At 37.4% G+C, this 25,131-nt stretch overlaps 1 long non-coding RNA gene across 1 annotated transcript in view; it reads left to right on the top strand.

The window, feature by feature from the left end:
* Positions 1-24,288, top strand: part of LOC309656308 — a 125,769-nt gene extending 101,481 nt beyond the window's left edge. The window contains exon 3 of the long non-coding RNA XR_014261285.1: positions 21,935-24,288. This is a non-coding gene — a long non-coding RNA (uncharacterized lncRNA). The remainder of the gene's footprint in view (positions 1-21,934) is intronic.
* The last annotated feature ends 843 nt before the right edge of the window (positions 24,289-25,131 follow it).

The following is a 25,131-nucleotide window of genomic DNA, read 5'->3' as shown; positions in this document are numbered from 1 at the left end:
CTAACATTGCAGAAGAGAGAAAGCTTCATAATTTTTTTGTTGTATCTTTACTTCCAGTCATGTGGATTTGTCGCACTCTTGCTCTACCCAAAGTATTGAATAGAAAGAGAATCCAGAGCAAAAGCCATGGGGACAAATGGGGTTGTTTTGAGTAAGGAACAGCTGCTCTGTTCTATTGAAGCCATCTCCAAAGCCTCTTTTCATTTAGGGCAAACCCTAGTGTGGGGAAACTGCGTGAAAAACAAAGAGGGAGAGGGCTGGTAAGTGGAGGATGACAGTGGAAGCCCTCCCAGCAACAGATCCTGCGGTCTCTTCATGGTGGGCTGTCAGCATCTTCCCAGCTGCTTCCTAGTGCCTCTGGCTGGGTGTGTCTGGGAAGCTTCACACACACTGATTCAAATTGCATATTGTTTTTCTCCTTGAGAGGTTTCTCATCTGGGATCCCATGGAGAGACTGGCAGAGGCATGTGTTTCTATTTTTAAGAATACAATAGATGTTGAAAAAAATGTGAAAGGAAATGCAAAGACCAGGTTCTGTGGCAGAGAGAAACTTTGGCCTATTTGGTACCTTTAAATGGTGCCAAGCTCCATCTGGCAGCTCAGCCTTGATTTTGCCATCAACTGAGGGTAAACCAGCATTCCACAGAGTTGTGCAATCTGTTTTGAGACAAGAGAAATGGACTGGACTTCATAGAGTCACTAAGATTATCAGAGAGGGTCCATCATGATGTGCATAATTATACTTAAGTTACTGTAGAATACGAGCTTTTGAGGGCAGGAGCCACATCTTTCCATCAATCACTGAACCTGAAAGGTGCTATAGCACCATTATTTAAGTTTGTGGAATGAATGGATGGATGATCAGATGCAATCCCTGATTGAAGTGACTCTTGTCAAGGAGCTCTTCCTCGAAAGGTCTTATCTCTGTTGATGCAAATGCAGGAGTCTAGATTGTTTGTGAGGTAAGGAAATGTAACTTTGAGAAGAAGAAATTCCTAACTGAATGTTAATTCTGGGTTTTGCTTGTGAGTGAAAAAGAAGTCCACCCACACTATTACGTCCTGATGATTATTGTCAGGTGCCTGCCATTACAAATAGAGTATATATGGTGAAATGATCCTGTGACTTTCATTTGTGCTACTTTTCCTATTCAGAATGCTTCAGTGGCTCCCCCCCCCCCATCTCCTGGAAAACAACAAACACGTGGGCTGGACTTGCACCACCATCCTGGGGTAACTGCTTTTCCTCTGAAGGTAAACGTTCAATCAGACAAAATTGGGTTCAAATTCCACCTTCTTTCCCTTCCTAGCTGCATAACTCTGGGCAATTTCCTTATCTTGCTAAGCCTTAGTTTCTTTGTCAGAAAAGTATGAGGGGGAAAATAGACATTCTTTATCAGGGATTTAATTTTGAAAGATTTCACATGACAAGCCTGGAAGAAAAGGGCCCAAATCAACTTACAAAACTCAAAATTCATATTCACAATTGATATCAACTCTGTCCATTTGGCATTATAATAATAGTAAATAAAAATATTTACTATTTACTGAGGTATGTGATGTGATAGTCACAAGTACTGGACCCTACCTCTGCTGTTAACTAATTGTATAACTGTATCTTTACTCTTCCATGCATTGGTTCCTTCATTGACAAAATGAAGATAAAAATATAACAGCTGTTTCAGTTCATGTAAAGTGCTTAGCACAGTGTCAAGCACATAGTAAATGTTTCATTAATGTTGTTACTATTATCAGATATTTACTATACATCAGGCATTGCATACCTTATCTCATTTAACCTCACAACCCAATGAAGTAGGCATTGCTATTGCCATTTGAAGATTAAAACAAAGCAAAACTGTAATTTACAGAAGTTGAGTAACTTGTTCAATGACACCATTGTAAGTGGTAAAACCAGGAGTCAAGCCCAAATGTGTATGATTTCAATGTCCTAAGTCATACATTTGACATCCTGATTTTATTGGTCTGGGGTAGGGCCCAATCACTGATATAGTTAAAAAGTTCTCCTGGTGAGTCTATGCAAATATAGCTGTTATTGAGAACCACTGAGATTTTTAGCCCCTGCCTCCCTCCCACCCTGCAGCCTCAAAGTTCTGAATTAAAATATCTAGGAATAGAACCTGGAAAACTGTATTATAAACGACCATCCCAGGTGATTCTAATGATCAGATAATTCTGGCTAACATTTCCCTGTGTGTGTTTATCTCCTCTATCAGATGATCGGTTGCTTAAGAGCATCTGTTTTTATTTCCTTGTCTCTTTAGCATTTAATTCAGTGCATTATATGCTTACTAAAATAAGTTCTCATTGGTTGTTGAATGTTTGAGAACACAGTAAGAATGAGATTGTTGAGAAAAGCATACAGTTTGAATTAGGGCTGAGAGGATAACCTAGCTGTAGTGTACAGGGGAATAATACAGAACAGTTTTAAGGTAACTGTACTCCTGGGCAGATGGTCTTCTTTTCACTGTGTCCTCACATGATATTTGCTTGATGTGTTTGGGTGGAGAGAGAGAGGACCCAAGCTCTCTGATATCTCTTCTTAAAAGAGTACTAATCGCATTATGAGGGCCCCACCCTCATGGCCATATTTAAACCTAATTACCTACTTAAGAACCTGTCTTCATATACCATTACACTGGGGATTAGAGCTTCGATATATGAATTTTGAGGGGACACAATTTAGCGCATAACAGAAATATTATATATCTTGCTAGCATGTATATTTCAAAACTCATCAAAGCATACACTTAATATTTATGTATTTACTCATATAAAAACTTCAATATAACAAAATTATATATATTCAACACTCATATATATACATTCATAAATATATATACACATATATACATTCAAAATTATGTATATATTCAACTTCAAATTTATGCAAAATATATATATTCAACATGCATATAAGATATAGTCAGTGAATAAACAGGATAAAATTGTAGAGCTGAAAAAAACCCCATATCTTTATCTTGAAAAAACCCACCAAATATAAAACAGAATGGATTAAATTGCCCTACACATACACACATATTTTGGCCACAGTTCAAAATTTTAAGGGGAAGGAGAAAATTCTAAAAGTTCCCAAAGAAAATCAGATTGACATCAGAAATCATACTGGAAATGCTAGATAGTGGTAAACCTAGAATTCTATACCTAGACAAACTAACATTCAAGTGTGTATGAAGAATAAATATGCTTTTAGATGTCCAAGGACTTAGAAATTTTACCATCTACAAACTAATTCTAAAAGGATTACTCAGGATGGTCTGCTACACAAAAGTAAGCACATTAACCAAAAAAAAAAAAAAAAAGCACAAAAAACCCCAAGATATAGACAGGCTTCCTAGAAAGTATAAGGAGAAAAGTAAACCCAGAAATACTTGTTAATGCAGGTGATATGGTTGTATATCTGGAAAATCAAAGAAAGTCTATAAGAGCATTCAATGTAAGACTGATAGCAATGTCAATATCCAAAAAACCCAATGCTTTTCTTATATATCAGCAATAACCACCTAGAAAACAAAATGAAGAAATACCCTTTTCACAATCATAACAACAAATGAATAGAAATAAAATTAAAACATTACAGAGTTTATATTCCTCAACTGAGGAATACGAATAGTAACTTGAATTAATGGACAGAAATACCATTTCCTTGTTTAAGAAGAATCAACATTATCAGCATGCAACTGCACCCTAAATTAACCAATAAATTCTACAATATTAAAATAAAAATCTCAGTGGCATAATGTTTTAGAAACTTGACTAAATCATCCTGATGTTCATATGGTAAAACAAATATAGACTGTGTAGAAATATTCTCCAGAAGAATGAGTAAAAAAAGGACTTACCCTAAAATGGTACTTTAATACAATGGAGATATTTTCTATATGACAGAATATAAATTCTATATATAATATATAAGTAATATAAATATAAATATGATGTATTATGTAATTATATATATTCTGTAGCTCAGTAAAACTATAAAACATTTATTCCAAAGACATAATTGGTCAAACATCCACAGTTATATATATAGTTGTTCATGTAGCATTATTTATAAGAAAGGATAACTAGAAATAAACTAAGAGATTGGTTAAATAAATTATTCTCCATTCGTGAAATGGAATTATCTTCATTCACTAAACATGTAATACATCTCTATTTAACAATTTGGGAAGATCTCCATGACAAATTGTGGACTGACAAAAGCAGGCTAAAAAGGGCATGTGCAGTATGATCTTATGTGTGTGCCCCCCTACACACACACGCACATCAAGAAGTCTAATTAGCAGAACCCTCAAGATGGCAGAGGAGAAAGACGTGGAGTTCACCTTCCTCCCCACAAGTACATCAAAAATACATCTACATATGGAACAACTCCTACAAAACACCTACTGAATGCTGGCAGAAGACCTCACACTTCCCAAAAGGCAAGAAACTCCCCACATACCTGGGTAGGGCAAAAGAAAAAAGAAAAAACAGAGACAAAAAAATAGGGACGGGACCTGCACCTCTGGGAGGGAGCTGTGAAGGAGGAAAAGTTTCCACACACTAGGAAGCCCCTTCACTGGCGAGACAGGGGGATGGATGGGGGGGAAGCTTAGGAGCCACAGAGAAAAGCACAGCAAGATGGGTGCAGAGGGCAAAGCGGAGAGATTCCCACACAGAGGATCAGTGCCAGCCAGCACTCACCAGCCTGAGTCGCTTGTCTGCTCACCCGCTGGGGTGGGTGGGGGCTGGGAGCTGAGGCTCGGGCTTCAGAGATCAGATCCCAGGGAGAGGACTGGGGTTGGCTGTGTGAAGACAGCCTGAAGGGGGCTAGTGCGCCACAGGTAGCTGGGAGGGAGTCAGGGTAAAAGTCTAGAACTGCCTAGGAGGCAAGAGACCATTGTTTCCAGGTGTGCGAGGAGAGGGGATTCCTGCTGCATGCACCGACAGAAGGCAGAGCACTGCCTGAGCAACCTCCAGAGACAGGCGTGAGCCATGGCTATCAGCTCAGGCCCCAGAGACAGGCATGAAATGCTAACGCTGCTGCTGCAGCCACCAAGAATCCTGTGTGCAAGCGCAGGTCACTGTCCACACCCCCACCCCCGGGAGCCTGTGCAGCCCACCACTGCCAGGGTCCCGTGATCCAGGACAAGTTCCCCAGGAGAACACATGGCGCGTCTCAGGCTGTTGCAACATCACGCCGGCCTCTGCCACCACAGGCTCACCCTGCATTCCAATTGACTACCATATCCCTCCCCCAAGCCTGAGTGAGCAAGAGACCCCTAATCAGCTGCTGCTTTAACCCCCTCCTGTCTGGGCAGGGAACAGACACCTGAGGGTGACATACCCACAGAGGTGGGACCAAAACCAAAGCTGAACACCAGGAGCTGTGTGAACAAAGAAGACAAAGGGAAATTTCTCTGTGCAGCCTCAGGAGCAATGGATTAAATCCCCGCATTCAGCTTGGTAAACCCGGCACATGTGGAATACCTGAATGGACAATAAGTGTTCCCAAAATTGAGGCAGTGGACTTTGGGAGCAACTGTAGACTTGGGGTTTGATGTCTGCAACTGATTTGTTTCTGATTTTTATGTTTATCTTAATATAGTTTTTAGTACTTGTCATCATTGGTGGATTTGTTTATTGGTTTGGTTGCTCTCTTCTTTTTCCTATTATTATTATTTTTTTATTTTAATAATTATTTTTATTATTATTTCTTTCTTTCTTTTTTTCTCCCTTTTCTTCTGAGCCTTGTGGGTGGCAGGGCCTTGGTGCTCTGGCCTGGTGTTAGGCCTGAGCCTCCAAGGTGGGAGAGCCAAGTTCAGGACATTGGACCACCAGAGACCTCCCAGCCCCACATAATATCAGTCAGCGAGAGCTCTCCCAGACATCTCTGTCTCAACACTAAGACCCAGCTCCACACAATGGCCAGCAAGCTCCAGTGCTGGATGCCCCATGCCAAACAACTAGCAAGACAGGAACACAACCCCACCCATTAGCAGAGAGGCTGCCTAAAATCATACTAAGTTCACAGACACCCCAAAACACACCACCAGGCACAGCCCTCACCACCAGAAAGACAAGATCCAGCCCCACCCACCAGAACCCAGGCAACAGTCCCCTCCACCAGGAAGCCTACACAAGCCACTGAACTAACTTCACCCACTGGGGGCAGACACCAAAAACAACGGGAACTATGAACCTGCAGCCTGCAAGATGGAGACCCCAAACACAGTAAGTTAAACAAAATGAGAAAACAGAGAAATATGCAGCAGATGAAGGAGCAAGGTAAAAACCCCAGGGACCACACAAATGAAGAGGAAATAGGCAGTCTACCTGAAAAAGAATTCAGAGAAATGATAGTAAAGATGATCCAAAATCTTGGAAATGGAATGGAGAAAATACAAGGAACGTTTAACAAGGACCTAGAAAACTAAAGAGCAAGCAAACAATGATGAAAAACACAATAAATGAAATTTAAAATTCTCTAGAAGGAATCAATAGCAGAATAACTGAGGCAGAAGAACGGAAAGTGACCTGGAAGATAAAATAGTGGAAATAACTACCACACAGCAGAATAGAGAAAAAAGAATGAAAAGAATGGAGAACAGTCTCAGAGACCTCTGGGATAACATTAAATGCACCAACATTCAAATTATAGGGGTCCCAGAAGAGGAAGAGAAAAAGAAAGTGTCTGAGAAAATATTTGAAGAGATTATAGTTGAAAACCTCCCTAACATGGGTAAGGAAATAGTCAATGAAGTTCAGGAAGTGCAGAGAGTCCCATACAGGATAAATCCAAGGAGAAACATGCCAAGACACATATTAATCAAACTATCAAAAATTAAATACAAAGAAAAAATATTAAAAGCAGCAAGGGAAAAGCAACAAATAACATACAAGGGAATCCCCATAAGGTTAACAACTGATCTTTCAGCGGAACCTCTGCAAGCCAGAAGGGAGTGGCAGGACATATTCAGAGTGATGAAAGGGAAAAACCTACAGCCAAGATTACTGTACCCAGCCAGGATCTCATTCAGATTCGATGGAGAAATTAGAACCTTTACAGATAAGCAAAAGTTAAGAGAATTCAACACCACCAAAGCAGCTTTACAACAAATGTTAAAGTAACTTCTCTAGGCAGGAAACATGAGAGAAGAAAAAAACTTACCAAAAACAAATGCAAAACAATTAAGAAAATGGTAATGGGAACATGCACATTGATAATCACCTGAAATGTAAATGGATTAAATGCTCCAACCAAAAGACATAGACTGGCTGAATGGATACAAAAACAAGACCTGTATATATGCTGTCTATAAGAGACCCACTTCAGACCTAGGGACACATACAGACTGAAAGTGAGGGGATGGAAAAAGATATTCCATGCAAATGGAAATCAAAAGAAAGCTGGAGTAACAATTCTCATAGCAGACAAAGTAGACTTTAAAATAAAGACTATTACAAGAGACAAAGAAGGACACTACATAATGATGAAGGGATCAATCCAAGAAGAAGATATAACAATTGTAAATATTTATGCACCCAACATAGGAGCACTTCAATACATGAGGCAAATGCTAACAGCCATAAAAGGGGAAATCAACAGTAACACAATCATATTAGGGGACTTTAACACCCTTCTTTCACCAATGGACAGATCATCCAAAATGAAAATAAGTAAGGGAACACAAGCTTTAAATGACACATTAGACAAGATAGACTTAATTGATATTTATAGGACATTCCATCCAAAAACAACAGAATACACTTTCTTCTCAAGTGCTCATGGAACATTCTCCAGGATAGATCATATCTTGGGTCACAAATCAAGCTTTGGTAAATTTAGGAAAATTGAAATCATTTCAAGTATCTTTTCCAACCACAACGCTCTGAGACTAGATATCAATAACAGGAAAAAAACTGTAAAAAATACAAACACTAAATAATATGCTACTAAATAACCAAGAGATCACTGAAGAAATCAAAGAGGAAATCAAAAAAGACCTAGAAACAAATGACAATGAAAACACGATGACCCAAAACCTATGGGATGCAGCAAAAGCAGTTCTAAGAGGGAAGTTTATAGCAATACAATCCTACCTCAAGAAACGTCTCAAATAAACAACTTAGCCTTACACCTAAAGCAATTAGAGAAAGAAAAACAAAAAAACCCAAAGTTAGCAGAAGGAAAGAAATCATAAAGATCAGATCAGAAATAAATGAAAAAGAAATGAAGGAAACAATAGCAAAGATCAATAAAACTAAAAGTTGGTTCTTTGAGAAGATAAACAAAATTGATAAGCCATTAGCCAGACTTATCAAGAAAAAAAGGGAGAAGACTCAAATCAATAGAATTAGAAATGAAAAAGAAGTAACTGACACTGCAGAAATACAAAGGATCATGAGAGATTACTACAAGCAGCTATATGCCAATAAAATGGACAACCTGGAAGAAATGCACAAATTCTTAGAAATGCACAACCTTCCGAGACTGAACCAGGAAGAAATAGAAAATATAAACAGACCAATCACAAGCAGCGAAATTGAGACTGTGATTAAAAAATCTTCCAACAAACAAAAGCCCAGGACCAGATGGCTTCACAGGTGAATTCTATCAAACATTTAGAGAAGAGCTAACACCTGTCCTTCTCAAACTCTTCCAAAATATAGCAGAGGGAGGAACACTCCCAAACTCATTCTGCGAGGCCACCATCACCCTGATACCAAAACCAGACAAAGACGTCACAAAAAAAGAAAACTACAGGCCAATATCACTGATGAACATAGATGCAAAAATCCTCAACAAAATACTAGCCAACAGAATCCAACAGCACATTAAAAGGATCATACACCATGATCAAGTGGGGTTTATCCCAGGAATGCAAGAATTCTTCAATATATGCAAATGAATCAATGTGATAAACCATATTAACAAATTGAAGGAGAAATTTGATCATCCCAATAGATGCAGCAAAAGCTTTCAACAAAATTCAACACCCATTTATGATAAAAACCCTCCAGGAAGTAGGCATAGAGGGAACTTACCTCAACATAATAAAGGCCATATATGATTGCCTTCAGAGGGAACACAGTCCTGCTGACACCTTCATTTTGAACTCCAGAACTGTAAGACAATAAATTTCTATTGTTTTAAGCCAAAAAAAAAAAAAAAAGTCTAATCACCTGAAGTCTAGAAAAATATTGAACACAGTTATAATAGTGATGGAATTTAGGGTGACTTTTCATTTAATTTAATTTTCACACTTTTCTATATTATTTGAAATTCCAACATGAGTGTTCATTAATAATTTAAAGATTTTTTATTATGAATTTAATTAAGAATAAATATATGTTTAAAATAGTTACATTTTTCCCAGCATTTTTAATTTAGAAATATATCTTAAATAATCAGAGATGCACACATGGGTTTACATATAAGGATGTTTGTTCCTAATTTTGAAAACTGGGAAACACCAGAATAAGTAACAACATTTGTTACATAATGTATGCTGTATCCAAGTGGCAAAATACTATGCAGCCATGAAATATAATGTATAAAATAGTACATACTGTATGATTTTAGTTTGTGGGAAAACATGTATATATGTACAAATACTTAGAAAAATTGAAAGACAACAAAATGTTATGTTTTTATTTCTGAAGGATAGAGTTACATTACTGATATTTCTTTGTTAATTCTTTATAATTTTTACATAATACAATTAAGAATATATAGTATGGACAGACTCTTGCTGTTGTTCCCAGTGCTATGTGTATATATTCAAACAAACAAAGACTCACACACACAATCTACATATATTGTGGAAAAACACAAGTGTGAGATAAAATATTCTTTTTCCTTCTCTTCTCAAATCCATCTTCCTTTTGCCACATGTTGCTCACCTTGAAGCAGTCCTTTCTGGTGCTCCTTTACCCAGAGCTCAGTAAGAGTGCTCTGTACTCAACAGGAATCAAAGAAGTGTACCATCCAGGAGACAGATAGCCCTTTCCGAGAAAAGCTCTATTTTCATCCTTCCTTGCCCCTCCTCCTGCTCTTATTCTGGTACTTTTGGAGATTAGAGATTTTAATTGTATGACTTGTAAAATGCCGTTTTTCTTCCAACAGCTGTGTTTATGGTATATAATCTTTTAGCTGCCTATATGCCAACATTTAAAAGCATTCTGATGGATAATACTCAGCAAGGGATTAATCTTTTCCAGCATCACCCTCTTGACCTGCAAATGTACATTAGTGGGGGGTATAATGCCTGCTCTGACATTTGTTTGCAGTGTATCCAAATACATTCTGGAATGCACATTCAGGTTTCCTGGCATTGAGACAGACAGGCGAGTCAGCACTAAGACATATAGTTCCCATATGCCAGGGTTAAGGGAACTAGGAGTTGTTGAGCCTTTCACTGAGCTTTGCACTGTGTACTTTCATGGCGTGCTCCCTGAAGGTTTACTCTGCTACACATCAACTGTACCACCTAAAGTACAGTGGGGTCATACGGTAAAAAAGATGGATTAAGGCCGGGTTTGGGTCGCCTCTCGTGTGTTTTCTGTGTATCATTTGATCAAGACCATCCTACAGTATAGACCAGTAGAGGATTGCCTTTGAGGACCTTCCCTGCTTTTCCACCCTCTGGCTTCTCTCATGAGATCTGAAATTTCAGTTTCAAATCCTGGTTTTGCCATCTGCTATCTGTGTGAGCTTGAGTAGATTACTTAGTCTTTCAAAGCTCTGTGATGGATATAATACTATGTATATCACAGGGATTGGGGGAAAATGAAATAAATCATGTAAGTGAACCAGTGTAGACCTGGAGCATAAAAATTACTGTATATGTTTGTGGAAACAAAATAACATTTTATGTTTTATGACTGATTATTTTGAGTCATAACAGAGTATTATGTTGTTGTTGTTCATGGTTTCTCTGTTGAGATAAAACTCTTTTTGGGAGGAGTAGTATTATACTATATGCTGGAAATAGTTGACAATTCAGGTTGATAGCTTCTTGAAACTAATAAGACCCATTGGGGAAGGATCACAAAATAAGTGTATGAGGGGATCAAAGAAGCAAAGTCTTTAGTCAATGGATCTGAGGCTCTGGCATCAGTTATTATCTTTTAGCTTGTGTAATTTCCCCACTAATGTTTCTACTATATATAAGTAATGATTTTTCTCTGAAAAACCAGTTCATATACTGTTCTGTTTACAGGGATCTAGTCTTATGGCTCTTAAACATTTTTCATCTTTTTTTTATTAAACAATTCAAAAGAAGAATACCATATAAACAATACTAAAAATTTAGGTCAAAGTGTAATAGTTTTTCCTACTCTTAGTCGGTTTTTGAGTTTGAGCTTGAGTTTCCTAGTTATGAGACAGAAAACAGGAATAGAACTAGCATAAACCTTGAGATCATGCAGCTCTTGGATCAAATCTTGCTCTGCCATTATATTAGGTGAGTAATTTGGGGTAAACCGCCTAATCTTCCCAGTCTGTTTCCCTGTCTGTTAAATAGGATAATAATATCTATTTTGGAGGATTGTAATTAGGATTTGGTGAGATAAGATATGGGAAAATGCGTCTATCACAGAATTTGATGTGTTGGCAAGCAAAAATGGTAGTTATTATAATTGTCATTATAATTATTTTATTATGTTGCTAGCTACTGTCACATTATTCATATTCTCAACCAAAATGCTTTGAGAGAGAGAAGGGACCAACACGGGTTCGTCAGAGTGTGAGGTCCACTCTGAAGTAGTGGTCTGAAGTAGTAATTGGTTTACCAGATGGACTAAAAGGAGATTGCAGTTGTAAATAATTACAAATGTTTTAAATATTATTTTTCTGGTTAGGGAGAATTTCAAGTTTTGATTCATTTTTAAGAGGAACCATTAAACACGATTACTGCAATATGTAATGCCCTCGAGCCAAGGGATACTAGAAGCACGCCTCTAATTGAACAAAGCTCGGTTTATTGGCTCATTGCAAAGAGGGAGAACACACCATGGACCTCTAAGAATGATGGCCATAGGAAGAACTTCTGGGATTTGAGCATGTGGTAGATGACTTGGGGGCAGGTTCAAGGAAGTGGAGATTTGCATTGGATTGGATGCTGTCAGGAAGCAGGAGTAATTTTATGCTTGAGTATTTTAATAAATCTTAGCTAGACATGGAAGGAATAAAGTAAGACTAAAGGAACAGTCACTCATATCAGCCAAGACGGGGATATTCTTGGTCATTTTTGTGGTTTAGTCTTTTGTTAGTAGTCTTTTTGTCTTGATCCACTGTAGTCACAGAGTGGCCTTTTCCCATGCTGGTATTCTGTGAAATTGTTTATGTTCAATTTCAGTTTACACCACTGACTGGCTGAGAGTGCCAGGACAGGTCCTGTGATAGTGCCTGGCCAATTCCCAGCTATCAGAGGCTGCTTTCCTCTCTAAGTTTCTCATTTTCAAAGGATAACACTTACAGGTCAAGGAGGCATCCCTAACCATTTATTCTGAGTTTAACTCCTGACAAGAATGGACCAACACCAGGGTTTCCCAAACTTCATTCAGTACCATATTATGTTAATATAATTATTACTTAATATTTTTCACCAGTTCCATTTTAAATTAAATGAATATATTTTATAAAGAAACTTTATATCATTTCTATAAACAGACATTAGTATTACTGACTCACAATAAGAGGTAAATAAAATAAAATAAAATAAAATATAATGTAATATAATATAGTATAATATAATATAAAATATAATAAATTCTAGCTGGATGATTTTGCCTGCTAAAGGTTCTGAGGCTAAAGCCTGATCTCTCTTCATTTTAAAGGGAGTCTTGAACTTGAAGAGAGATTTAAAATTATAACCGAACTCAGCTTTTTCACTTGATATGATTGAAAGATTGAGAAATAAGCAAAAATTAAACTTATTGCAATGATTACCACCACTATTTAATACAAAGTCTGCATGCTATCTTAAACAATCATACCCGCTATCTCTTTTACCATGATTGTACACCTCTCACATATTGAAAAACACTAACCTGTACATTCTGTACACATGACTAGCTTTCTTAGTCTAAAACATCCAGAAAATATTTTTGCGTTTGGTGATCCATTACAGCTGCCTTACTGAAAACAAGGTGTTTTCATTAGAAAGAGAGTGGCTCTAATTCATCTTAGTAACAGTTTAGTACATGTTGTTTTGCCCATAGAGGGAAGGACCTTATATACTGCACTGGGATTTACATAAAACCTAGTTTCCAATATACACCATCTTGCAAGTGCTCTTTCTTTGTTTACAATTGTCCCTGCTTCCTTTAATTTCTAAAGCAGCAAGATGAAATAGCATACACACACAAAAATAAAACTAAGCCGAGAAACAAGACACTTGGGTCTCCTTCTTTGTAACTACTGCTGTGACATTGGGCACATCACTTGCCTTCATTTTTCTCATCACTAAAGTCTCAACCCAACTCATGAATTGTTGTAAGGATGAAATAAAGTGATAAGCTGAATAATAATATTATTTACTAATAAGAATCAGAAGTCTTCTACTACAGGCAGCTTGTGTTGTACTCAGCTTGTGTTGTACCCTATAACTCTTTCTTTCAATGAAAGACTCCACATAGCCGTTTTGATCACATAAGAGTTAATCTTAAGCATGTAACTTTTCATGATAATCTAAACTTTAGTTGTGGATTGAATGCTAAGTTGTTTTCCTTTCTTTTGAACTTTGGAGGCCCTTTTCCAGATGGTGTCATGTGGCACACTGTTTGTGTTGTAGTTCCTGATGACTTTGAAAGCTCACTCCATCAGAGATGCCTCACCACCCCACCAGGGACCCAGAATAGCCAGCCTTCCCATATGTTTCTCCATCCCTGCACTCTAAGTTCTTTTGCTGCCTTGCCTGCATAACAAATATAAATATGGGTCTGGACCTGGATTTCTCCCAGATGAGCAGACTTCAAAGTAAGTGTGAGGTCTCCAGGAGAAGACTTTTCCTTTGTCCATCTGTGTGCCCATTGCCTGCTATGTGTCTGGTTTTCTTAGTAATAGAGTGATTAAAGGAGGTGGCAAAAGTAGGGAGACAGGAGAGATCCCAAAGTGGTTTGTGATTATCCAGAGCTGGAAGTAAATGGGAGAAGCAAGACAAAATTAAATTCTCCATCTGGAACAACACATTAGGTTGAGAATGACAAATTTGGTGCGAGTAGCAGGTTAGCAGTGACATGACATCAACACATATACCGTAACTTTGCATGTCATTATTTAACATGCTAATATATCACTATTATATGCTCATTACTGGCGGCAGCATCACACTGAACAAGAGATCATTATTTACTTGAGGGCCATGTCAGTGACTGATGAGGATAGTATAATGCAGCAGCTACCCTAGGTTTTTTCATAATGGAAATGAAGTAAGACTTGTGTGTAAGCTGAACTTGAGATATGATGGAGAGAAGTAGAATGGTCTTCCAGTTCTTTCATGGGGACTTTAATATCATTCCCAGTCTGAGTATATAACATTCATCTGCATTACTCTTCCACTTACACTTTTTCACTTTTTCTTTTTGCTTTCTTTCTTTTCTTTATCTTCTCGTCTTTTAAAAGTCTTTTTCCTTTTTTTTTTTTTTTTTGCCTCCTTGTTTCTTTTTCTTTTGTAGTCTCTTCCTATTGGGCCAAGGGGTATTTCCCTGTAAATGCTATATTTCTCCCTATTCTTAAACAACCTACAAGTATTCATTGAGTATCTGTTAGGCTCTCAGTGCTCCGCAGTAGTGGGGTTCTATTCATGGTTGTTGAGTCTAACTGCCTTCCTTTCAGAGCATTGCACATTATGAAATCATGGGATGCATGGCTTGCCTTAATATAATGGTACTTCTTGGCAGGAGGGATGACAAAGGCCAAAAATGAAGGAGCCATTAGAAGGAAAAGTTCATCAGACTGTGAACTTGTATGCAGGGCACATTAGCTTTTTCATCCTGTACTGTTTTATAGGCAAGATGCTTAGTAAATAATGCTTGCAGAAGGAGAGCCATTCACCTTCATGGATGATGTTTGCTAACATTTTGTAGACTAAATAGATGAATAAATGAATAAATGAATGCAGTTTCTTCACTTTTATTTTCCTACCCTTCTTTAAACCTAGACGTCTTTTTCATTACATTAGGTAAATGTGAGAAGAGTTGAGGAAAATTTGGTACTAATTATTTCAAAGCATTCTTCTCTTATTACTAGCCCTTTACAGGTGGGGATATGAAGCAATCTATCACATTTCTTTGAGGAGTGAAGTGACTAAGGATAATATTTGAGTATTAACAATTTAATTATTACCACAGTCTTGGAAAATCCCATCATCCTCTTTTTCACTCTTCTTGACCATATTTGGCTATGAGAAAAATAGACTTGTCTAGAAAAACATATTTTCTAGGACAATATTTCTTTTTACAGTTCTCATATTACCTCCTGTCAGAAGCATACAAATCACAAATTTGCTATTAGGACTAAAGTTCTAATAGGGCTGGGTATAGGGCAGCCAGGACCATTTGGGGATATAAGCTCAAAATCAAAGTCTAAGAAATCCCTTGTCAATCTAATATCTAATAATTCCTCTTAGATCGTTTAATGTCAGAATTTGCTTTAAAAAACTCCACTAGAAAAATTCAATATGGCACATAAAGTTGACGTCAATTTGGAATATTAACTGTTTTATCATTTTTCCCTTTTGTTGGTCATTTTCCTTTAACATATTTGCAATTTAATTTTGGTGTATAACCATTTCTTTATTGTTTATTTTTCTGACATTATTACCAAGCTCAGCACCGTAGTAAAATTTTTCAGTATTCATTAATCTAATATTTATTGATATTATTGCTATCAAATCTTAATGGAAATACTTTATGATTTCATTTGAAAAAGCAACGTGCCAAAAATCAGATGATTAATGATTTTTAAAAAGGTTAAAGAAATACATTGTTCATTTTGAAAAATGTAAATCTTATATCATTCTCTATGGATTTACTAATAAAACTTCCTGCTAAAAATTGTAGTACTGGAATAAAAACCTTTTCTGTTGTTCTTAGGAACTTGGTAAACATTTATCTATATTAAAAAAATAACTTTACTTATTAAAAAATAAATTAAATTAAAATATAAAATACCTTTTCATTGAGTGACAAGGAGGCAATATATATTTTTCTTTAGCTACCTTGCCAAACACTATTGGGACATGTTAATTCATATCACAGTACATAGACACACCAAGGACAGAGCCAATGGTAAATGCTGCCAATAGAAAACTAGCCCTGCCAGTGAGGTAGATTAAAGATAAACATCTGTTCCCCACTTCTGCTATGGAATCGTTGCCAGTAGACCATATCTGATAGATGATCTACATTGCTCATTATTTAGTTTATTCTTTTCAAGGATGATAGGAAGAGTAGGTCTAAAGTAGCCATTAGAGAAGTTTAGGCTTATTTACGATTTTTCACATAACAACTTTGGTGAACCTAACCCATCACCCCTACTTCCCCCAAATGTTTTGATTTTGGCAAAACCTAAACACATTTGACAGTGGCACTTTTTTTCTTTTATTTCTCAACCTATTTGAAATTTAAAGAAAACACAGTCCATACATTTTTGTCTTTTTTTACACTTAAATCATCTATATAGTATTTTGTAAACATAAGTTAATATCCAGAAACGTGTTGTATTTTTCATTTCTAAATATAGAAGAAATCCCCCTTTGTCACGAATAAATTAACTTGTCCCTAGGAAGTTTAACTTTTATTCCAAATTATAAAATAATAATTATAACAAATATGGAAGGGCTTGATTATAATATTTCAGCTACAACAAATATTAAAAAGAGATTGTCGATCAGATGTAAAGAACTAGGCAAAGATGACTTGGTTAATTTAAGTACATTAGAGCGCTCACTCTCTCTCTCTCTGCGTATAAATATATATATATGTGTATATACATATATAAACACCAATTAACCAAAGGCTACGTTTATCTTTGAGATGGACCAAATCTAACATGAAATTTCTAAATAGTTTTTTTTAATACATTGCATTTGGATAGAGGAAAAAATTTGGCAAGACTCACTAGGGATGCATATCTGTCAGTTTCTAATCAGAAACTTAGGAAGCACACTAAATATTTCATCAGAGAGATTTAATATGGGACTCAATTATTCAGATTTTGGAAAGCAGCAAAAGGAAAGAGGGACCATTGATATAGCTCAGAGATAGTGATTGCAGGAAGCAGCTACTGACCCTAGAGCTGGGGAGGGCTCGGGGAAAAGATGGGGTTTTCAGAACCTCGAGGAGGGACAGTGTGGAGAAAGGGGCCCTATGCTGAGGAGCTTCTGCTCTAAAGAGGAAGTGCTGCCCAGCTTAGGTGCTTGTGGGAGGGGCCTGCAGAGCTGGGGCTCAGGCACAGGGGAAGGGTTACTACCTGAGTGGGGCTGGTAACTCTCAGGGGGATCCTGCACAGCTAGTTCTGTAGCCTGTTGCCACAATGAAGGTTCATTGCTCATGCAGCGTGGGCAGGTATAACAAGCAGATCAGAAACACTGGAGTCCCTTCCCTCATCCTCCTGTCTTCACACCCTTCTCTAGCACCCCTTATTAACAAAACTTAACAAATTAGAAATATAGTTTGTAGAGTCCCAGTCACAGCCTCACAAAGCAGAGGAGAGAGTTGAGGCTGAAGAGTAGACATTTGTATTATATGCAACTTATAAAGTACTTATAGTGTCCGAAGAATGAGTGTGTTGAACATAGTGATGGAATTATCAAAGTTTCAGGTATGGAAAGAAGCAGTTTGGAAAACAAAATTCTTGATAAAATTTCACATTTCTTGGCTAGGCATACAAGGTCATTTTCAATGTGCGTATCCCAACTCCAACCCTACCCATCTCTACAACCTCATTTCTTTCCGCTTTCTTCCAGACCTCACTGAAGGTGTCACCATTCAATACTAGTCTTTTACATACATGTCCTTCTACACCCGCCATCCTTCAGCATTTTCTCAAATTCCAGCCCTTTCTTGCAGTCTTCCCTGACTCCCCCAGTGTGTGTAATTCCAGTGTCTGTGCTCTAGCAGTTAACTATGTCATTTAATTTACCCCTCTGTCTCTGCCACATAAGAGAGTGTGTCCTGGAAATTTGGGGCCATGTTATATTTGTATTTATATTTTTACCACCTAGCCCCATGCCTGTTATAGAGTGTATATCTGATGAATAAATTAATGCTAAGTGAGATTTCAGGAACTTTTGGAACAAAAAAAAAATCTAATTGAAGAAATCTATTTTTTTTGAGATTTGGATATGAATGTGTGACATTCATTGTGGGGAGAAGGAATCTGGAAAAAAATAGAAGTAAGAGGATTAAAACAGGCCCAGCAAACAGCTGAAGCCTCAGAATCAGAGGGCAGGCCTGGGCTACACTGCACTTTTTGCCACAATATAAATCTTACTCGGTGATAAACCCAAGAAGATGTACAACAAAGCTTTCACAAATCAACATTTCCTAGATATATGAAAGATCCATTTGGAGTTCAGGCCTACCAGTTCAATACCTTTTCCCTCAATAACCATAGCAAGCAGAGGTATTTAACTTCATGAATTATAAAATGACAAGAAACATTTCTGTATTGGTTGTGGATTCAATCCCACAACAGGTTCAAAAGTTCAGAAGCAGCTAATACCCAAATTTATCATAGTAAAGGTTACTACATGAGCAGCATTTTTAAATAATATATACTTTAAATTATTGAAAGTAAGCAGCAACAGGTAAGAACATGGTATTTTTAAGTATCCTCTTGTTTCCTAAAATGCTTCAGTGCTTTTCAAATATTCCTTAGAGTAATAAATAATAAAACTGTGTACACTTTAATATTAGCAGACAGCTGCTTGGTATATTTTATTGTAAGTAGGTATTTTAAATCTCATTTTCTCCAAATGTAATAATTATAATAGAACGCATTGAATGCTTGCTCTATGTCTGGCACTACAGAAACATTTTATAAACATTAACTAATTTAACAATCTTATAGAGTGATTTCTGTTATCAACCCCATTGTACAGATGAAAAAACTGTAGCTGAGAGAGCACCAAAAACTATCTTATTTTTATCTCTAAAGCTTTGTTTATTTTGTTGCCTTATCTGGAAGGTTTCCTCTCTCTCAATTCACTACTTATTCTGTTCTCTCTTCAAGGCCATTTTAAAATCTCTTTCATGTACTTTCCTGCAATCTTCCCTAAGTTTTCTGGACTAATGTGGCTCCTTCTATGCAGTTATTCACTAATTCCTTCATCCATCCATCCATGCATCCACCTATCCATTCATCTTTATTAGACATCATTGTGTGAAAGGCTGTGGGAATTCCCTGGAGACCTTACGGTGGTTTATATGCTGACTTGTGTTTTTGCTTCACAGAGTAGGCCTGTCTCCCTAATGAGATCATAAACTGCTTGAGGGCAAGCATGGTTCTGAAGCTTCTTTGTAAATGAAATCAGAACCTGTATGGGTTAGCAGATAACAAAGGACTAAGCTCTAAAAAATACTTTGGGCCAGGAAGTCCAAAAGAAACTAGAGTAGGAGAAAGGAGTGGTCAGGGAATTTGGAGAACCAGGAGAATTTTCAGTACTATTCAGTTTTTCAGGGTGGTATATAAAGTTGACATACAAACAACCAAAAAATGATTGTATTTAGATAGAGTTAGTTGGAGACCAAGGCTCCTCTTCATGGCATGCAGTGCTTCAACTGTCTGAAAAGAGACCACTGGTGACTAGAAAGTGGTATTAGTCCTGCAATTGAGAGCCAGATTGCAGAGGGTTTAGGAGGTTGATGAGGAAATGAAGGAAGTAGCTTTAGATCTCTCATTCAAGTATTTGACAGAAAAGAGAAGGGAACTAAGATGCTAATTATAAAATGACAAAGAATGAGGTTTTTAATATATGAGAACCTATCCATGTTAGAAAGTAAAAAGTTACAGAGAAAGGGTTGAAGAATTTCCATGATTGGCAAGAAATTATCCCTCCCCCCACCTTCTATGGGAAAAGAGAAAATAACCCAGTTCATTCCTCTGACCCCTTAGGCAAATGCCAGCTAACCCTCTGGGCTATTGAAATCTGTCCTTCATTCCTAGCTGCCAGACAGAGCAGTTCCTTTCCCTGCCTAAAAGGTTCTCTTACAGATATTGACCAAATATAGTTGCTTTTTTCTTTCATCACCATTCAATTTGCTTAAATAAAAAGTCCAATGAAAAATGACTCCCTTGAATATATCTATACTGCATCCATCCTCTCCCGTTATTTTTGGATGTCCCTCTGGAGTGACTTGGTTATATGCATGGAACTCCCCATTCACCAAGTCTAATACGCAAGTCTTAAATTTTTAAAATTGCCTTGGCGGTCTATGGACAGTAGAGAAACAGTGCAGGTCGTCCATTTGTAACTTAAAATCTGATACTCTGAATCGAAAGGAATTACCCACCATATCCATCTCTATTGCATTTCGTGTCTCCTTTTCCTCCCCATCGTTCACCAGATAGTAATGTTCTCAGATCAAATATCCTCTATAAATTGAGAGGACATTTAGCTGATTTATGGGGCTTTTAGCTATTATATACTTACCTATTCAATAAAAGTAAGTACTTACATCACATGACACATATGCTACCTTCACAATATAAGATCTTTCCTTCAAGGGATTCAGGCATCAAATTGTAATGAGATTTCTTGTAGCTAATACATCACTTAAGGGCAAACTGACATTCTGAATCTATTTCTTTCTTTTTTTTTTTTTTTTCCTTTTCCTCAGTGGAATTCTGGATACCACATTCTTTGTAAGATCCTTAACATTATTAAGATTTTTATTTTCTTTTTTAAACGATGTAAACCTGTCGAATAAAGAAACTAGGAGCAGGAATACTGGTTTTGCACTTAAGGGCTGAAAAGGAATATTGCCTTGGTCTTTTATACAGCATTGCCAATTTCTAGAACCAGAAGCAGAGAGTAAATGCTGCCTTAGCATCTACGCCATAGGAAAATCTTGAGGGTGAATACATCTACATGGGATCGGATTTTGGTGTATCAATCAACACATCAGTAAGCAATGAACAAATATTTACTTCTCCAGTAGAGTAAGTTCCTTGAAAGTCACTGTAAATTCAGGCTTTCTCAGCATCAGCACTATTGACATTTTGGGTCAGACGGCACTTTATTCTGGGTGGCCATTCTGTACATTGTACATAGTTTAGCAGAATCCCTGGCCTCTACCAGCTAGAGGCTAGTGGCACCCCTCCCCAAGTTGTGGCAACTAAAAAATGTCTCCAGACGTTGCCAATAGTCTCCTGGGGGGCAAAATCACCCTCAGTTGAGAACCACTGCTCTAATCGGACCTACCATGTGAGTATGAGTATTGCAAGATTCCAGGCTATTTGTATCTAAGGGTAGAAACTTACTCTTACAGCAAAGCCATCCTATGACTCTGGGAATATGGGAAACGTTGCTTTTGTTCCCCATTACTATGCTACTTGGTGTGTGAATGTTAATGAATTAGTAATTGTGGTGATAAGCACTTTCAAGAGGGGTTTTAGCAAACCTCTTTCCTATCTTGTGTTTTAAGGAAGGCTCAAACATTAAAGCAGATCTGAATCAGAATTATGGAGTAAGTGAAGCTGGTTGCTGGTACTCATCCCACAATACTCTTCTTTGGAGAGACCTAAAACCTACTTCTGACTAGGGATTTCTCTGTTTCAGACCTAAGCAACATTCATTATCCGTCATCTTATTGTAACTCAAACTGATATCGTCTAAAACTGAATTTAGTATCCTGGTACATGCTCAAGGTTGGTTCCCCACCCTCTGTATGTGTAGGACACAGCAAGAAGATGGCCATCTATGAACCAGGAAGTGACCTCTCACCAGACGCCAAATCTGCCGGCACCTTGATCTTGGACTTCCCGGCCTCCAAAACTGTGAGAAATAAATTTCTGTCATTTATAAGCCACCTTGTCTATGATATTCTGTTATAGCATCCTGAATGGACTAAGACGTATCCCACTGCAAAAATAATTCTGCTTCCCAACTGGCCAGTTTCTACTTACGGAGCCACCATTCTCTAAAGGTCTTATCTGACCTGTCCATATCCTTCTCCATATCCCAGAAGTTTCCAAGTCCTACTGGTCTTTCCTTGTCAGTGCCACTTCAGTTAAACACTACCCCTCCACCTCTCTGTTGCCAAGGATCAGCATCCTCGGGGTCACCTGGCTGAATCATTGCCACACTTCCCAGGGCTCCCAGCATCAGTCTGTCCCTACCTCAGACTCTCCTGCATGCTGCTCTCAAACTTTTAATACTGTCTGCCACCCTCTTCAGGAACCTGTATCATGTAACTCTAACTTAATGAAACAAACACACATTTTCTAGCATGATATTCTGGATTGTTCCTCTGTTTACTTCATTTTTTCACCTCAACATTTTGTTTGTTTTGTTTTTGATTTTGTTTTCGGGTCAGACTAATCCCTCTAATCCTTATTCACATCCTGATCACCTCAATCTCTGTCGTTTATGGTTCCTAATCTGTTATTTTCTTTCCTCCTTGCTGCAAACCCAACTTTATACTTGTAATAACGATAATTACTACTTGTTGAAAACCTACTCCTGTCAGGTACAGGGCTAAGTGTTTTACATATGTTACGTCAGGTACTCTTAGCCCTACTTTTTTTTTTTTTTCTTTTTCTTTTAAATTTTATTTTATTTTTGGCTGCATTGGGTCTTCGCTGCTGCGCACGGGCTTTCTCTAGTTGTGGCGAGCGGGGGCTACTCTTTGTTGCAGTGCGCAGGCTTCTCACTGCGGTGGCTTCTCTTGTTGTGGAGCACGGGCTCTAGGCACACGGGCTCAGTAGTTGTGGCTCGCAGGCTTAGTTGATCCACGGCATGTGGGATCTTCCCAGATCAGGGATCAAACCCATGTCCTCTGCACTGGCAGGCAGATTCTTAACCACTGAGCCACTGGGGAAGTCCCCCTTAGCCCTACTTGTAAAGCTCTGAGAAGTTAAGTAATGTATCCAAGTTCACACAGCCGGGATATGGCAGGATCAGTATTTGAATCTCATTCCAACTGGCTGTAGCACCCAAGTTCTTAACCATAAATGCAGTGTGTTACACAATCACTTATGGGTTTATGTATTTGGTGTTAAGTGGAAGATGGGTAAACATAGAAGAAGGGGAGTTCCTTTCCTGAAATGGCTTGTCTTGCAAGTAGGATCTCTGGAAATTAACTCTTTTCCAGAATAAGTTTGACAATCCACGAGTTGTTCAATTGTAAAGAGAAACAGCAGAAACTTTGATGACAGAGAAGCTGAAAATTTGTATGCTACAGAACTAAGAATATAAAGCACGACAGCAGTTGGCTGGTAAGTACACCCAGAGGGCGCCTGAGAGACCCACCACTAGTCAGTGAGGTCAAGAATGTAACTCAAGAAGAGGACAAAAAAAAAAAAAGGAGGACAAGGAAGTGGATTAGACCCTAACACTGAGAGTCCAAGAGTGACTAGAAGAGGAAAATCTTTTTCTAGAAAGGAAAAATTAATGATAAAATGAGAGCTCTACCTATATTACAAAGAATTAATTGGGTATATGTATTTTCTTAAGTTGAGTTTAGTAAATTTTTATATGGAAAATTATTTGTTATTTTGGTTCATGTAAGTTAAATTATTTCTATTTAATGTCTTTATAAAGAGTTTCATTTAAGGTATTGTACAATTGTAATGTAAGAGAATGTAAACATTTGAAAGGTACTAAGTGTACAAGATAGGATTCCTTTTGCTGGATTTTTCTAGGTTATCTGTTAAATAATGAGCCTCTTCCACAATTAGTCTCAAAATAAGACAGAATTTGCTTATTGCCTGATTAATAATATTATATTACGCACCGTGGGTAAAACAAAAATGATTGTAATACAATTTACAGTCCCAAAGGAGCTTACAATCTAGCAGGGTAAATAAGACAAACTTACAAATAGGTATAACACAATGCAGAATGTTAACATATGCTGTAAATGTTCTAAAAGGGACTTCAGATAAGATTTCTGGAAAAAGAAACATTTGATGTAGTTCTTAAAAGAATGGTTTGGAAGATGTAAAAAGGAGATGAAGGAAAAGAAGGGATCTCAGATAGGGGAAACACTATAATACTCTCATATCATATAAAGACATCGTATCATATAAAGATATCGTATTGTATAAAGATATGAGAGTGGGAATGGGGAAATTGCTGGGGTCTTGTTCCATCAACAGCCATAGGTAGTGTGGGAAATTTCAACAAATTTTCCTGAGCACTACCTGTGTGCCAGGCACGCTGATTAAAACCCGGACCTGCCCCCGAGACCTGGAAGAAGCCATTGAGGCCATACCTTGGGGAGCTTCTAATCTGACATAGAGACTGAGAGATTGACACAATACATAACTTTTTAACATTTTAGATAGGTGCCTATTTACAATATGACTAGAAATACTGTTTACACAGATGAATCTCATAGGTAGATGAATACAGGAACCTAGTCAGGGAGAATCTTTAGGAGGTTATTATAATGGTCCAGGAATAAGATAATGCAAGCATGGAAACAGACTTATAAATGAGAATTACAGCAAGAGAGGTGATCAAAATTTAGCAATTGATTTGTTGACATACATGTGTTAGCAATGATTTATCCCTTGACATCTCACAAACTAAATTTCTTTGCTTTTCAAAACATAGGAAAATCTGATTAGTTTTCACCACTGTTTATAAACACAATTATACCAAAAAGACTTGATGAGACCTTCAATGGATGTATTTCAAGAGCGGTATGACGTAGTTTGATCTTTGGCTTGAGAAGAAACCTGAAGAATTAAAATAAAAACTTTCTGTCAATTCAGAAAAAAGCTTTGGAGATGATAGATAGTTTTTTTTTAAGTCAGAAACAAAAATTAAGCAAAACAAAAGAAAATTGAAAAGCCTGGTTTATCTACACTAGGTACATTCCAGAAATTGAGTTGGTAGAATTGATGTAATTCTTCTTCTATGTTCCT

This window comes from Balaenoptera physalus, assembly GCF_965194825.1.
Source record: "Balaenoptera physalus genome assembly, chromosome: 2".
NCBI classification, from domain to species: Eukaryota; Metazoa; Chordata; class Mammalia; order Artiodactyla; family Balaenopteridae; genus Balaenoptera; species Balaenoptera physalus.
The sequence above is the reverse complement of the archived record's forward strand: the minus strand, read 5'-3'. Positions and strand labels throughout refer to the sequence as shown.